Source organism: Stegodyphus dumicola, chromosome 2, assembly GCF_044657685.1.
Source record: "Stegodyphus dumicola isolate Sdum_Otavi_A_Nest chromosome 2, ASM4465768v1".
Lineage (NCBI taxonomy): Eukaryota > Metazoa > Arthropoda > Arachnida > Araneae > Eresidae > Stegodyphus > Stegodyphus dumicola.
Window position 1 is genome coordinate 107,721,849 of NC_140769.1, and position 15,835 is coordinate 107,737,683.

General features: G+C 34.8%; 1 protein-coding gene across 1 annotated transcript in view; it reads right to left on the reverse strand.

Moving 5' to 3' along the window:
* Window positions 1–15,835, reverse strand: part of lft (Limb expression 1 family member lowfat) — a 696,498-nt gene that overhangs the window by 89,045 nt on the left and 591,618 nt on the right. The gene's annotated exons all lie outside the window — the stretch shown is intronic.

The following is a 15,835-nucleotide window of genomic DNA, read 5'->3' on the forward strand; positions in this document are numbered from 1 at the left end:
AATTTTCTTTCGCTTTTTTTCTATATCTGACATTTTGAAAATATTCTAAATTCTGGATTTTACTAATACTTTAAACACAACAATAGTAGCAATAAGGAAATCTCAAATGCAATTAAAATGCGTTAACTATTTCACTCACCTTGAACACTGTATCCATTCCGTAAGTCTTGAGAATTCTAAACCGAAATTGCATTATCAACTCCATTACGGACACGTAGAATTCTTATTCACAAGCGCGGGTTTTTCTCGAAGCTCCGGCGTATGACGACCAAATAATGTTGCGAAGCGGTATCTTAACTTTAAATTAATAAACCTAAGAATACATCACTGCGAGTGGACTGTAAATTCAACCTTTACTCGCGGTTTGAACTTTCTAACACAACACAGCACAAAGTAAAACGACAGAGTTACAATGATCGGTTTTAAGAATGCAAGAACAAAATGCGAGCTACGCATACAATCTGCGCATTGCGAAATAATATCTAACAGACAGGCAGAGAGCTCTGGTGGCCGAAACAGTTCCGGTTTGGTTTTTGGATGAGAAGACTTTGTAGCATATTTTCATGTCACATTTAATGAAGGCAGGATTCAAATTATTTACACGAGAAAAATAATTTAACCGTTATAATAAAAATTTTAAAATAATATGAAAAAAGTCCAAATTCGTGGTTTTATTTGATATTTGCAGAAAATTTTTAAGTTCTAGAAATCTGGGAAAACCGTCAGAGTCGCGAAAATAAACGTGGAAATTCGCGGCGCGACATCTTACCACAGTGGATATTCGTAACTAAATATGTACACATATTTTAAAGGTATTTTAATACCAACTGAACCTTAATTTCAGAAAAGGCAAAAGTAACCATTTTTCCTTCCTAAATTGCAAACCTCCAAAAATTAAAAGGTCAGGCGCATAATGTGTGAAGGAATGGCATGAAGTATTTTTGCTCAGACCTTCTCGGAAAACACACGTGTATCACGGAGGATGTTTCCTGCTCCTTTAACATCTCAAAACAGTATCTTACCCCTTTTTGATCTCACCTTAGCTAATACTAAAAATCATATTACCATCAGCAGGGTAAAATTTTTTACATATCGCTAAAACGTTTAAGAGTACAAAGAAATATGAGCACGTTAACAGAAAAACTTTAGTAGCTCTTTAATTTACTATAAAATTACTTTATTTAATAAGCGTGACATCGCAAGAAATTGATGTACCCTCATGCATTTGTTTTCTCCCGAAAAATTAAACAGATGCACACAGTTTAACTCTTCAGACACCTTTCGTTTCACTATGAAAAAAAAGAAACAATTCTTATTAAATAATATAAATTATTTATTTAGATATCCAGAAATAGAGGATTCATTCGCCATCCACATTCAACAGTGAATACATAAAGCAACACCTGTTATGCATACCGCTTTTGGTTTCACGGAAGCGTTAAAAAAAAATATGCGAGAAACCGATCATGGCAAATGCTAATTCCGTCAGACTTTGCCAAACTCTTTTGCTAATATTTATCAAATCAGAACCGGCAGCGGAATACTAAAGACAAAGGTCACAGACTCTTTACTCCCCCCTTTCCTGCATCTCTTAATGACAAACCTTTGTCCCCCTTCTTACCTTGATGATGACTGTTCCTTCTCACCGCTCCTCAACCCGTCAAGTCGGACGGCATGTCCAGCAAAACCAGAAGGTCACTGGCGAAAACGGCGATCGCATTTCAATGAGCATTCGAAACTCAAGTGCCAAGCTGCGCGTGACAGATATCCCGAAACGCGGTTTCCAAGCGATCAGGAAGCGATATTCCATTTCAGATGCGAGTTGCCTAATTGGTTCCTCCCTTATCAGGCTGTAAGATGATGGACTCCCTTTTAATGCATTAAGCAAGTTCCTCAAGGGGTTGCTTAACAACCGGGACAAGGAAATGGAGGAATCGAATAGGAGATCTGTGACAAGTCAATATTTTTTTAATAGAAACACTGATAGTGCAAGAAAACAACGAAGACTGCGAGACACGTGCTCTTTTATAACCAAGCCATTCACTTCGCTCATTAATATAACGTCAAGGTACGTAAAGGCGGGAGATAAGCTGGTGTACGCGAAACCTAAAATTGGCAAAACTTCCACCTTTACGTCATAAATTCAGAGCATGCCATGAAAATTACGTATTCATATATACTAAAGTACAAGGTAGGGGACTACAGAATTATATGCCTAAATAAGGTGACGTTCTTAGAGAGGATAACTGATTTCTTTATTTTTTATGAACTGCATGGTATAGTTCTCATAAAGTAAAAATTATACTTTTATTTTCTAGTTGAAATTGTATTTTTTGTTAGTAAGGCATTCGTTTTGGTTTACATGTTTTGGTACCTTTTAAAAGACACTTCGATATGCCACTGAACGAAGACTGCGCAGTGGTATCTAAAAAGGTTAGAAATGATTAAAGAGAGCTTGCAGGATAAGAAATAATACTACGATACTTTTTGCAACCTATGTGTTTATAACCTTATATACTTTTTATAACCTATGTTATTTCTGTAATAATTCGGTAAAGACTTTCGAAAAAATTATTTATAAACTAAGCCTAACGCTGCGGAATGAACCACAGATCGTCTAGTTCTAACCAATAACACTGCATGAGAATGCTCAGAGATTCCTTACACTCCCCTACCTAGCAAATGATGTGCGTAGATGAAGATTTATTAAGAAAAAAAAGGGGGTCCAAGTATCTCAAATTCACAAACTGCTTATTGTCATTGTTTTCTGAAATAGCATGTCGCTAAAAAAACTTTTCTGGAGATGTAAAGTACATGACAAATTTACAAGGATTTTAGCTACGGTTAGATGCTCACCTCATTTTCTCATCATGTACGTTGTTTTGAGGGAGACTTCTTGGTACCACCATTTTCTACTGAATGGCATCTTAATTTTAGGATGAGCATTTTTTCATATATGTCCTATTGCAGTAACAATGACATTACATAAAAAAAGTATTAATGAGAGCTATGCTTTGAGCAGTTATATCACTAAATAATTTAATGGTAACTGCTGGGATTGTATGGTAGCACATCGTTTGCTTAAACATTATGCATAACAAAAACGTGTCCATCTCCTATTTTAGTTCGTTGTACATAACAATTATTACGAGACGCAGTAGTACAACAAAATAGCGTTATTCAGTTTTCATATCCCTTGCGATTTTTGAAGGGGGGAAAAAATCTTGCTTTTACTGACCCAGTTCTTCAGTGAGATGGAGTCAAAGCATGATATGCCAAGTCCTGTTTTTGTGAGTGATGGAATTGATCCACTTCTGATAAGGGAGATATTTAAAAAAAAAAAAAAAAAAAAAAAAAAAAAAAAAAAAAAAAGAATCTGATGCGTACACCACATGACTTTCTTGTGCGGAATATTAAATTATACGCATTTTTTCTTGCATTTCGTTTAAACTCATTGGATTGAATTAAACCTACTTCGCCGACAGCGCATAAACCACAATAGAATAAATGCATTCTTTAAAATTCACTCTATTTGTTTACCATAGCGACACTCTGGCGCTAGGTTCACTTAACAGTATTATATTTCTTTCATATAATAACTCAGAATGCACAAAATTTATATCATTTAAGGAATGATCTAATCGTTGCCACATGTTCTATTCGAATACTATAATAAAGCTAGAAGGTTGTATAAAAGAAATTAAGCAAACAAAACAAAAAAGAAACATTTTTTCACAGACGATTTAGTATTTCTCATTCAATTAATTCAGTTCTCACTTCGCGACAAAGCAAAAATACATAAAAACTCAAAATATCTGTATTAAAAATTACGAAGTAAATCTTAAACACTTATTTCCTCGAAAAAATTCCAGAAAGGATTAAGCATGATTTAATTCGCAATAACAAATGAAGGCGTTATCTTTGTTGCTGCGAAGCTACGTTTCTCTAGATTGGCAACAAATCCTCTACTCTGCTGTTTCAAATGTAAACAAGCAATGGCCGCCATCAAAAAAATTATTAGGCTTAGCGACACTTAAACAACTTTAAAATTGTTGATAATTCTAAAAATACTGCATACAAATTTACTAAAGGCATAAAAACCTTAACCGGAAGATAAGAACAACATGATTTAATCATTTTTAAAGCAAAACATGTAAATTTACAAACATATAAGAGTAAAGAAACCGAGATCACTGAGCCAGGTAACAGAGTGGATATATACTATATATAAATATATTTATATACGTTTGGCGCGGCCGATTGCAACCAAAATACGAGGTGCACATCTACATGTTATAGTAGTCCTATATACAAAATTTCAACGTACATACGTTTGAGTTTTGCGAGATACGTACGTACGTACATACGTTCGTACAGACGCCAAGAAAAATTCTCTTCAGAATTCATTTTAAAGCAGTTTTATAATTTTTTTTTGAGGAAAAGAGTCTTTTATTCTGTCCTTACGTACAGATATCACGCAAATACATCGTTAAATTGCATTCGAAAGCGGTCAAAATGGATATTTTCGTTGAAATATGCTGCCTGAAACTTTTCGCGAATACAATACTTCCTTTTTACTTCGTACAAGGAAGTAAAAAGGTGTACGAAGTAATAAGGTTCTTCCCAACTTTCTTTGAAAGACTGAAAAATAAGGACTTATTGCTCAATTGTAACGTTACACACATTTTGTCCGGGCATGGAGAGTTTAATGTTTACCTTGAACGGTTTAAGCTGACGTCTTCCAACTTGTGCTATTGTTATCTGGGCATTCAGCAAAAAGTCTTCCACTTACTTTTTGATTGCCCTTTGCATAATTATGCAAGAAATTCATTAAAATATAGACTGAAATTAATTGGAATAAACTTAAAAGTCGTTACAAAGAAAGAGAATGGCATCAACTGGTGAAATCCAGATTTAGACACTCCAAAAAAAAAGTTCGGGCTTTGAGAAAAAGTTATCAACATGAAGATATACAAGATGACCTTAAAAAGGAAAGGAAAACGAAATATAAAAAGCTACTAGCTGTGTATAAAAGAAAAGTTAAAACAAAATTGAACTATAGTTACATGCTTTTTTTGATAGTACGGAATATCATGATCGGGCATATAAAACTGCTGCCTGAAAAATTAAAAAAAGGGTTATTTACACACGCCCGGAAAGAATGAAAGGGAGTCAAATTAAAGAAATCCATGAAGAGATTGTCACTAGGACCCTGGGCTTGAAAGGTTCAATAAGGAGACAATTTGTTTTGGAGAATGTGAGTGACGATGGATGTGGTGCCCCGGAAGGGGAATTCGCCACAAATGAGAAAGCGTCGGCAATTCGAAGCCTAAGGAATAAAAGCGCCCCCGGAATTAATAATATTAGCCCAGGGGTAATTAAAAGATTATTTTACTTTTACCCGGAATTTTTTTAAATTTTATGTAATTGTTGCATACATTTCAGTGTCTTTCCGAAGGTGTGGAAAATCGCCGGTTTGATCCTTATTCCAAAAGGAGAATGCTCCTCTAGACCCATATGTTTACTGAAATGCTTTAGCAAAGTCCCGGTCCCGGATAAATTGATTATAAATAGATTGAGTCATTTCATCACCAAAAATGGACTGATATCAAACCGAAAATATGGATTCGTCTTCGGATGATCAATTGAAGACGCACTGTATCAGCTTGTAAACTACCTGACTAGCCACAAAAAAAGAGTACCACGTCGCGGGTCTGCCATTCCAAGCCACGATGTGCTGTGATTATTAGCGATTTGCTTTAGCGGCGTTTTCTAGCCATTAGGCTTTTTCTTGCCGATTTCCTACAAACCATAGCTCTCCCTGCGCGTTACAGTATTCTGTGAGCCGTTAGACTAATTTATTACACATTGAAATTATTAGCTGTTACGTTATTCTGTTAAGTCAGAAGTGTTTAGCTTCTTGTAACCCAAGTTGAGTCATTTGTTAATTTTATGTTTATACCCTTCTCCTGATTTCTGTTTTATTTCACAAGACTAGAAGATAATTCTTCAAGAGTCCTTTTAAAGTCTAATTTGTATGTTCCCAAAGAGACATAGAGTTTACAAATTGGTCATGAAGATCCTTCGCATTTGATGGATTCTGTGACTAAGAATGTTGTTAAGAAAAAGCACCTTCGAAATCTGTAACCTACAGATTAGCCGATCATAACAGTTTCCAAATTTTATATTAGCCTATGAAATTAGTAGTTCTGCAATGGTATGGTGTTCTTTACGCATCGCAATTTTGTATACAGCTTGTACAGGTATGATACTACGAAAGCATTCCTTGTAATTGATACCTTCTGAGCAAAGGTATCATTTTGCTATTTTAATTCTTCTAATTTTGGGTAAAATAGTCATGAAATTTATCAACCGTGTTTCGATGACAGAATTCGAAGTGGCATTTCTGTTTAGTAGGTGGTACTCTAATGACATAAATAGTGCACAGGCTTTGGCATGCATGTGGCGCATGCTGCATTATTTACATTTCATGACAGCCAGTATCTTGTAAACTTTTAAGAAACGTGGTATCGCATTTACATGATTTTCGATTTTTAGTAGCGTTCTGGTAGATAACCTGATCCTATTAATTTGAGCTTAAAATACACGCATCAACATTATACAAATGGCCAAGTGTATAATACTTCAAAATGATCAAATAGAAACCTTGAGTCAAATAAGAATGGTGTAATTACGAGCGAAAATTTTTGTTTGATCTAATAGTAATTCGATTAATCTTCATTACAGCTGGCATTGTTACAGATTTGCATGCTGTAAGAGTTTCATTAGAGCTCAAGAAACAGCTGCTCCTTTCTCTCTGAGAGTCCGGCACAACTTTTTTTTATTCCCTTTTCGATTTTACTGATGACAACGCTGTCAAGTAAAGTAACATCTTATTTCGAGCTCGAGACAATGAGGTAAAACAGCGAAATATTGCTCGGGTCACTGACCCGCTGCTACCGCCAAAGACACAAAAGAGTAAAGTGCCATTCCGTCCCATTCAGATGTCTGTCTCGTTAAACTCCCGCTTCATTTATATCAGCCGGTTTTAATTGCTAGCGCAAAAATAAAATAAAGAAGAGGAGAAATTCGTTCAAAAGACATCGAAAAAGAGAAAAGAGTTATCCTTTCACTAACTTCTCAAAAGAATTGCATTTACGATTAGTGATCTTGATATATTTCAATCATCCCTTTTACTATTCGCAGTTTTCAGTATTCCATGAAAGGAAAAGTAGAAGCAAATTAGCTTTAGGTATAATAATATTACCAAGAAGTGATTTGAATAGAAGATAATTGCGCCACCTATGCGTAGCTGAAATAAGTAAGTACAATACGTCATGACTTAAGTCCGACAATCCGGCATGTTCGGGATTTAGGCGCCCAGCTGCAAAAATGGATTTTTAGAGCTGTTGAATGCACTGAAAAATGAACAAAAAATTGTATATAATAATTTTGTAAGCGGATTTAATGATAAGAACTTAATTACAAAATAAATTTATTCATAGTTTGTTACATCTATTTAATTTAAACTTTGAAATTATCATTACTGCCAGAGAATGAATATTTTTAAAATAAAGTCCGAATAGTTACCTTCTTCATAGATATCCCTTTTTTTTAAAAAAAGTCATTTTTAGAATAAGAATATTTATTATCTCTTCACTATCATACATAGGTCAATCTGAAATTTTTGAAATTCGCGCAAACGATAAGTGGCACAAAAAAATTAACGGTTAGTTTTAAAAATATGAACTATTTTAGCCTAGCAGAAGATTTTGTATTGGCCATTGGCAAGTAATTTAGCGTAGAATAAATTTTAGACAAAAGGAAAAATACAGTTGATGCGAGAACATTATGACGCTACGGTTTTCTATGATTTTAAAGTGAGGTTAAATAAGAAAAATGTGTTCAGTGTCTACAATTAGCATTTAAAAATGAAGATCCATCTCGTGCTTATTGTATTCAGATGGTTTACAGAAATTCACAGAGCTCACAACTCTCTTCAGGATGAAGAACATATAGGAAGGCCGTTGTCAGCAATAATCCCGGATAATGTGTCTGCTATACAGAAAATGTTAATCGATGATAATCGCTGCACCAGCCAAATGATACAGAAGGAATTAATATTGGATCTGTCGCCATACATAAAATAATTCATGAAGAATTGCATAGGAAAAAACTAGTTTGCCATTGGGTCCTTCATAATTAAACTGACCACCAAAAAGAGAAGCGTGTCAGAACCAGTAAGAAACCCTTAACAATGATAGTTATCGCCTTATTTCTAAATTTGCAACTGATGATGGATCCTACAGACCATTTTTAACGTTCCAGCACGTCAAGAAAATAAAGTATGGGTCTTGCAAGATGATTCCACGCCTTGCAATGGTGAAAAGACAACGTGCCATGAAAAAAGTAATGTAAGCCGTTTTCTTTAGAAGTACAGGACTGGTCAAAACCTTCAAGCTGGAAGACAGTCACAGCTAATTGGTACACCACAAAGTGACTTTCAGAAATTTTTCAAGAAGTGAATATTAGAGGACTCATACTCCACCATGACAATGCATCTTCTCATTAAGCAAGATTGACAGTAGAGTTTCTTGAAGAAAAACACATCAAGGTGATAGAACATTCACCCTATTCATTCGATCTAGCTAAGTGTGACTCTTGCCTATTGTTTAATCTAAAAAAGAACTTACGTGGACGTCATTTTCCTACCGAAGATGAGGATTAAGGAGGTTATAAATGCATTTTTTTCATCGATTCCAAGAAATGAATGACTTAAGGTGTTAAATCTTTGTAAAATTCGCTTACAGAAGTGCATTGAGGGTGGACAAAACTACTTTAAACCTGAGGAACGTTAGAATTACGGAAAAAACGTCAAAAAGGAAGAAGACACATCGAAAGTACATCTGAAGATCTGCATAAAAGAAAAGTAGTGCAGTGGATTTCTCCTTCGGAAAGTTCTTTGTGAGGTTGGAGTTTGCTCAGAATATCGTTTCATGTCTCGAATAATAATAAGAAATGCTTAACAGCAAGTGTACGAATGCGATAGAGGCAGGATCGTTGCCTCTATCTACACAGAATATTCGATTGCTGCCCAGGTCTGCACAGTCTCCAGATCTTTACCCATTGAAAATCATTGGTTGCTGAGAGACTGGCTCGCCACCCTTCTCCAGCTAATACAGTTGATGAAGCATGGCATAGACTTGAAGGAGCATGGTATGAGTTGCCTGTTTCTGTCAACCAAGCCCAATTCGACTCCATGCCTAACCAGGTAAGGGCCGTTTTAGATGCCAAGGATGGCAGCTGTTTCTACTAATTTTGCAACTCTGTAAACACCTAAACTGCTTACATATTTAATCATTTTATCTTCATGCCATACTGTTTTGACACAATAAATATCTTTTTTGCGTTTGCTTTCCTTCACGGTGTTGCAATTTTAATGGCCAGCAGTGTATCAATTGAAACTTTAAACAAAGAATTAACAAAAAATGAAAAAAAATATGGGAAGCAATTTCTGACCCTTACTAATGCTAGTAGCGCTGCATATTACGTTAGAATATCAGAGAAAAGGATGCCGTATCATCGGCTGAGCCGAACCACTGAATACCAGACTATCGGACCTTTATTCTCTACCAGGCTACCTCGAATGTAAGGCAGTCTTAGATGTAAGACAATCTTGTAATAGTTTAATAATGCTTTATAATGGAGTAAAAACCACTTGCATGCAAGAAAGTCTCACATTTGTAAGCTAGATATATATAGATATTGTACACAAAATAATTAAGACATCTAAATAACATACCATAGGGCAAAACTAAGTAATATATTTTAATATAAAAACTAGGGAATAAGGGATGAATTACTTTCACAGATTAAGCGTTCTAAAAACTTGATCACGAACTTTATTTCTGTAAATATTGAACTTACACAACTGTTTAAAATTATAGCATTTCGCCAACTAAGGCTGAGAACTTTACGACAATACTTTCAGCACTGGCGAGAGAAGAGGGGTTAGATTTAAGTTTAGGTTTAGTTGTTTACGGCAAAGCGCACTCGAGCTATCTGCTTAAGGGAAAGGATGCCTTCGTGGAGGACTTTCTGAGGGAACCTGGCTCGTATACAAATTACACACGGGGAAAACCACGAAAATGCGTATGCAGCCAGCCCGTTCGCTTGGAATCGAACCCAGGTCGGGACTACCAGTGTTCAGCGAGTTTACTGCTCGGCAGATAGTGGGCTCGGGAAAGGAGGTATAGAATGGTTTTGAAAACACAAATTCATAAAATTTAACTGCACTCTAATAATTTAATGCAAACCTTTCTTGAGGACTCTTAAAATGTTAATAACTAATGCTATTACAATGTTAAAAACTATGCATCAGTGTTACTTTAAACGATTTTTTTTCCTTTCTGGTAGGCTTCATAAAGTTCCGTATCTCATTTTGAGAAGCTTTGAAAACAAAGCCTGCAGCTATATTTTCTAAGCGCCTTATATGCTTCTAAATATTAGGTGAGTAGTAGAAACAAACATGCCATAGTCAGCTAAATATTAGGTGAGTAAAAGAAACAAACATGTCATAGTCAGGTAGTCAGGTGAATACAATAATTCTTTACGCCCAGAGTGGTTAAAATATCTCGCAAAAATGTAAAGCCAGACACAGGGGGCCAAAATAAATTGATTTTGTAAATAATGTGCGTGTGCGGAAATGACGGGTTGAATTGGTATAAGTAGCTGTTGAGCAGTAAGTAAAAGTTGTCTTATACAAGTGTGGAGATCGTCGATATGCATTTTATCTACGAGGTTGTGGACAGAAATGGAGGAGGTACTCATAGAAGGTACAATGAACAATTCCTAAGTATCTTCGTTTCCGTTAAAAAAATATCTGTTCACTTTCTTAATTTAGAAATTTTGTTAATTCTGCTATTTTGGAAGATTCTGCTTATTCTGTTCACAGGATAAGATTGATTTTGATTGATGTAAATGGCCAGTTAAAAATGAATAAATAAAAACTATAGTTCGCGAAGCAGCGCTGTTTTGAAGTTTTCCAAAATGATGCTACATTTCGTCAAAAGATTTGCTTTTGAGGATAAAAAATTTCATAACCAAAATAAACCAAAATTAACCAAAATAAATTAACCAAAATGCTAAGTTCTTTGCCTTAACTCTTTCACGTCGAAATCGTCCGTAACGCCTCTGAATTCAAGTATTGGCAAGTTGCCTGAATACCTATGTCCATTTTCTACTTGGTACTTCCCCCCCATCACGTTAGCGTATGACCCATTGGTTTCGGAAGTTGTTACAAGACATATCAATCATTCTTTTGAAACGACTAAAGTAACTCTCTTATTGGAATGAACCTTCTTTTATTTAGCGTCAATGTTTAGCTATTGAAGCTCGCAGTTACAGTCATGTCCTAAAGGGAAACTGCACAGTGGGTGAAACCGCACAAAGATCCCCAAGAGAGAATTAATTGCTCCACTTATGTATATTATGTTAACACTGCAGCAGTCTGCTAGGCAGGAGGAAAGAAATCCATTCCAACAGAAGTTCGTATACTCGGTCGTTTCAGATGCTTGAGCGGAGCAAATTTTGGCCTCTCGTGAAGCGAAAGAATTAACTGTCGTTCCCGATGCACATAAAGGCGATCATTCCGAATTGATCTGCCCGCACGTCTTCCAAGTTCTCCCCTTTTATTAAACGAATCAGCAAAATCTATTTTGCTCTTCATTTTTATCTTTACTGTAACTATCTTTAACGCATATATAGTATACATATGACACCATAAATCTTGTAAATGTTACGCTAACAATTATTTATTTTGGAACTCCGCTCAAGACAAAATACGTGCTTCGTGCAGTATTTTTTCATTTTTTTTAATTGCACAATTTTGAAGAATGAAATAGTAGAGCTTTATCGCAGATAATTTTAACAATGAAGAGTTCTGATGTGAACAGCTCTACTGATGCACATTTCTTTTACTGCAGTGCTGAACTATATCGAGATTTACTATTCATGGAAAAAGTGTTAAACTTTAAAAAGTGTAATTATTGATAAGACCATACGCAATTTTGTGAAAATAAAATTACCATCTTATAAGGTATTAGTACAAATTATTTACACAGGACTTGTTATTTCACAATGTAAATTCCAGCAATGAAGCATTTTTGCCAAGCTTGTGTGCATGAATAAAGTGTCAAATAAGGTAAGCAGAAGGAAAGAAAAAGTGATACATTGATGTTTTGGTTGTATATTCTGGTTTACAGTGAGAATTAATTCCGCTCTAACCAAAGCTTATCACGGAATCCCACGAGGGACCTCACATATCATCAAATTGGTCCACCATAAAGGTGTATACCTGAAAGAAAAAGTGAGTTTTAGATGATTTTATATAATTTTTAAAGCCGTACAACCGAAATAGTGGTTAGTGACTCTAACTTCAGTACCGAAGGGCCGAAGTTCGAATCCCGGAGAAGGTATGGATGTTTGTAAATGTATGTGTTAAATGTTTATCTAAAGTGTCTCTTTCTCCCCCTAGAGGGCGCCAGAGGTTCCATTAGTGAGAGAAATTAAAACCTTTTTTTTATTTTCTTTTTTTGTAAACAGTAGATAGTTCGGTTTCGAATCCGTGTGATGGACGGATAAATTGTTTCGTACAGCCATAAGAGGAAAAGAGAGGCTGTACAAGAAAATGTATTTAAATATTAATTTTTTACTTTTTGAATGTTTTGTGTAAATAAAATGTGATGTCAAGAAATAGAATTGTGGTTTTTCTGTAAAGAAGATTGCCAGCTGAAACATCACGTCAGATTCAACGATGCATCAGAAAAGGTAAATGAATTTACTTCTTGTTTTTTAATCAGTTATATAAATAGAACCTGCATACGTCAGTGGATTCTGACAACTTCGATCAACAGTAGTTGATTAATTACGTAATAGTATGTGTGTCTGCGGCATGGGAGCACTTCAAATATGTGGCGAGTCGAATGTCCTCTCGAATGGTTGGTGGTAGGCTCTTGAAAGGATTTTAGATACATTTATATTGAAGCCTTTATACGATAAAACATTATAATTTCATATGTTGAATGGAAATTTCTAAATCGCAGCTTTTGGTGACTGTATTCATATATGCAACAAAATTGTACAGGAAGTAAATTCTGTATATCAAATATGATACATGAGATATGCGGACAGTTAGGTACAAAAATAAAGGAAATGTATAGTTAAAGAGAAGAGCCACAGTTTAGCGACATTTATTGAGCAAACTTGATACGGCACAGTTGTCAATAAATAAATAAATAAATAAATAAATAAATAAAAATAAAAACTTAAATCAGGGTTGAAATCAAAATCCTTAGCTAACGTTGACATATATTAATGAATATCGATAACTTTAAAACAATCTTATTTATCTAAAGAAGGAATTACAGGATAGTTTTACCAGAAGAAAAATTTAAAAGACTGGAACTAAGCGATGCAAAATAGATAACGTATGTATGATGACAAACTCAAAAATACCATACACACGGCTCATGCAGAATAATACATAAATTACCAGTTCTTAACATTAGGAATTCAAAAACAGAATTTTGCAACGTGACTATTACAAATTTTAAACAAGTGCAATTAAAGAAAAACAAAAGCTCTAATCGCAATTGAGAATAGGAACTATTGAAGATACTTAAGGTATTTTATTCTTCCATTTGTGCCTTTTACTGACAGAAACGCCTAATGGAAAATGTCTCTTATACCGTCTAGCACCAAACAGGCTCGGCACATATAATACAACCTGAGGTTGAGAAAAACCCGCAATATGTTAATATCTACACATTAAACAAATTAGCGACGCTTATTACAGATCCACTTGAATACGTAAGAGAGGAAGTCACAATCCAGCGGCTTTTTCCAGCCCACTCTACTCTTCCTATAATAAGCTTTGTTTTCTTAGATTTAATCTAACAGAACATTTTAATTGAGTCAATTTTAATTTTTTCGTCTGACAGGACGTATAGTATTATGATATATAATCGGGTCCTAATGTCAACGTACCTGGGAAAATATCTCGCTAATGGACTGCTAGTAGTCATTAAGAGATTTCAAACTGCGTAATGATATTTGTAAAGCATTCCACATGACTGTGTTGACTGAGAAAAAAGTTTAGGAAAGTCTCCAATTATGTGAACTGCAATATCACCGTGAGACAAGTACACCATACAACTCGTTCGCATACGACTTCGGATAATCTTATAATCTTTCTCTGCTAAAATTAAAACCTATTTGAATAGAATGAAAAGTATTAGACGAACGAGATATATGCCAATTTGGTCTTTAATACAAATAAATCTAGATAGTACATTAAAGAGTTAAAGCAAGTGTCAAACGCAGGAAAAAATATAACTAAATTAGCTACTATAGTGTTTGTTGGCAAGAAAGAAATTTTAGTTTTTGATGTAAAATAAAACTCATTTTTTAATATAAAAGGTGAACTTTATTCAGTCAAATATCGTTCATTCTGTTTGGCGACCTTTTGCCACCTTTCTGGTAAATTCCTAGTTCCACGTTCGTAGAACTTCTGGTCTTCGTCAGCAAAAAAACTCAACTAAGTGTGATTTGAGGTCATCGTTATTAATAAAATTTTTATTATTTGAGAAGTTTTGTAAACATCGAAATAAATATAAAATTGACAGCAAGTGCCCTAATCCCCAATCTCCCTATAAAAGGGAAAGTTTTCTTTTCTTTCTTTAAAAAAAAAAAAAAGAGAGAGAGAGAGAGAGAGAGAGTTCCCCCCCCCCCATTTCTTCTCTCTCTCTTTTTTTTTTTTCCTCTAAAAGAAAGAAAGGAAAAAGAATATTCTATCCTAGCCTATTCCTCCAATCTTTTTCTGATGCAGTTTAGCTTTCGAGATGATTTGTGATGATTCAGCGTGCTTCAACCATGACCTTTTTCGAATGTGATTGCAGACGATAAATTTTCACCCCCAGTGATAATTCGTTTAAAAAGAAGGGTCGACTGCATTATGTTTGAAATTCGTATCGCAAATGTTGAATTTTTGAATTAAGTGAATTTCTACGAGTCCAAAATTGCTTACGTGATTTTCATTTGTTGCGTGCGATACATTTAACCCTTTTCGAAAACTCGCTCCGTAGTATGACGATTCGATTCAATTATGGCTTTAATTTTTGTCATCATCAACTTTAGAAGCGCAGCCAGAACGTTGGTCACCTTCAAGTGAAGAAATCTCCAGAAGTTAATTTTTAAACCAATTCCGACACGTGCGTTCTGTTAAGCAATCCACACCATAAACTTCACATACTTCTTTATGAGCCTCAGCCTCTTTCTTGCCTTTATGAAAATGAAAAAAATTAAATATGTCGAAAATGTTATTTTTCTATCCCGCGTTAAAACTTACCGTAAACTAACAGTTGTACACAAAAATACACAGAATTTATTTCTATAGCAACGTAAAAGTGAAAACATCCAAATCTCAAAAGAAACAAAATTATAAGATTGACAGAAGACTAACAAAACGAATATAACGCTATCTCTTTCAGCAAACCGAAATTACTTTCTTCCCAACGCAGTATTTTCGTAAATACCAGTGACATTGTAATTAAGAAACGTTCAAGGCGTTTTTAAATAAAGTCTTCTGGATTTTCTAATTATTGCGTATGAAGTAAAGAACGATATATTAGAAGTTATTATTTCTATGCGGGATAGCAGCACTTTAAAAGCAGTAACGTAAATATCGTGTTACAACTATTCGAATTACTACGCTACAGAAGTTTTCAATGCCAAAAGAGATCCAGCTTATTCAAGAAACAAACAAGAGATCACATTT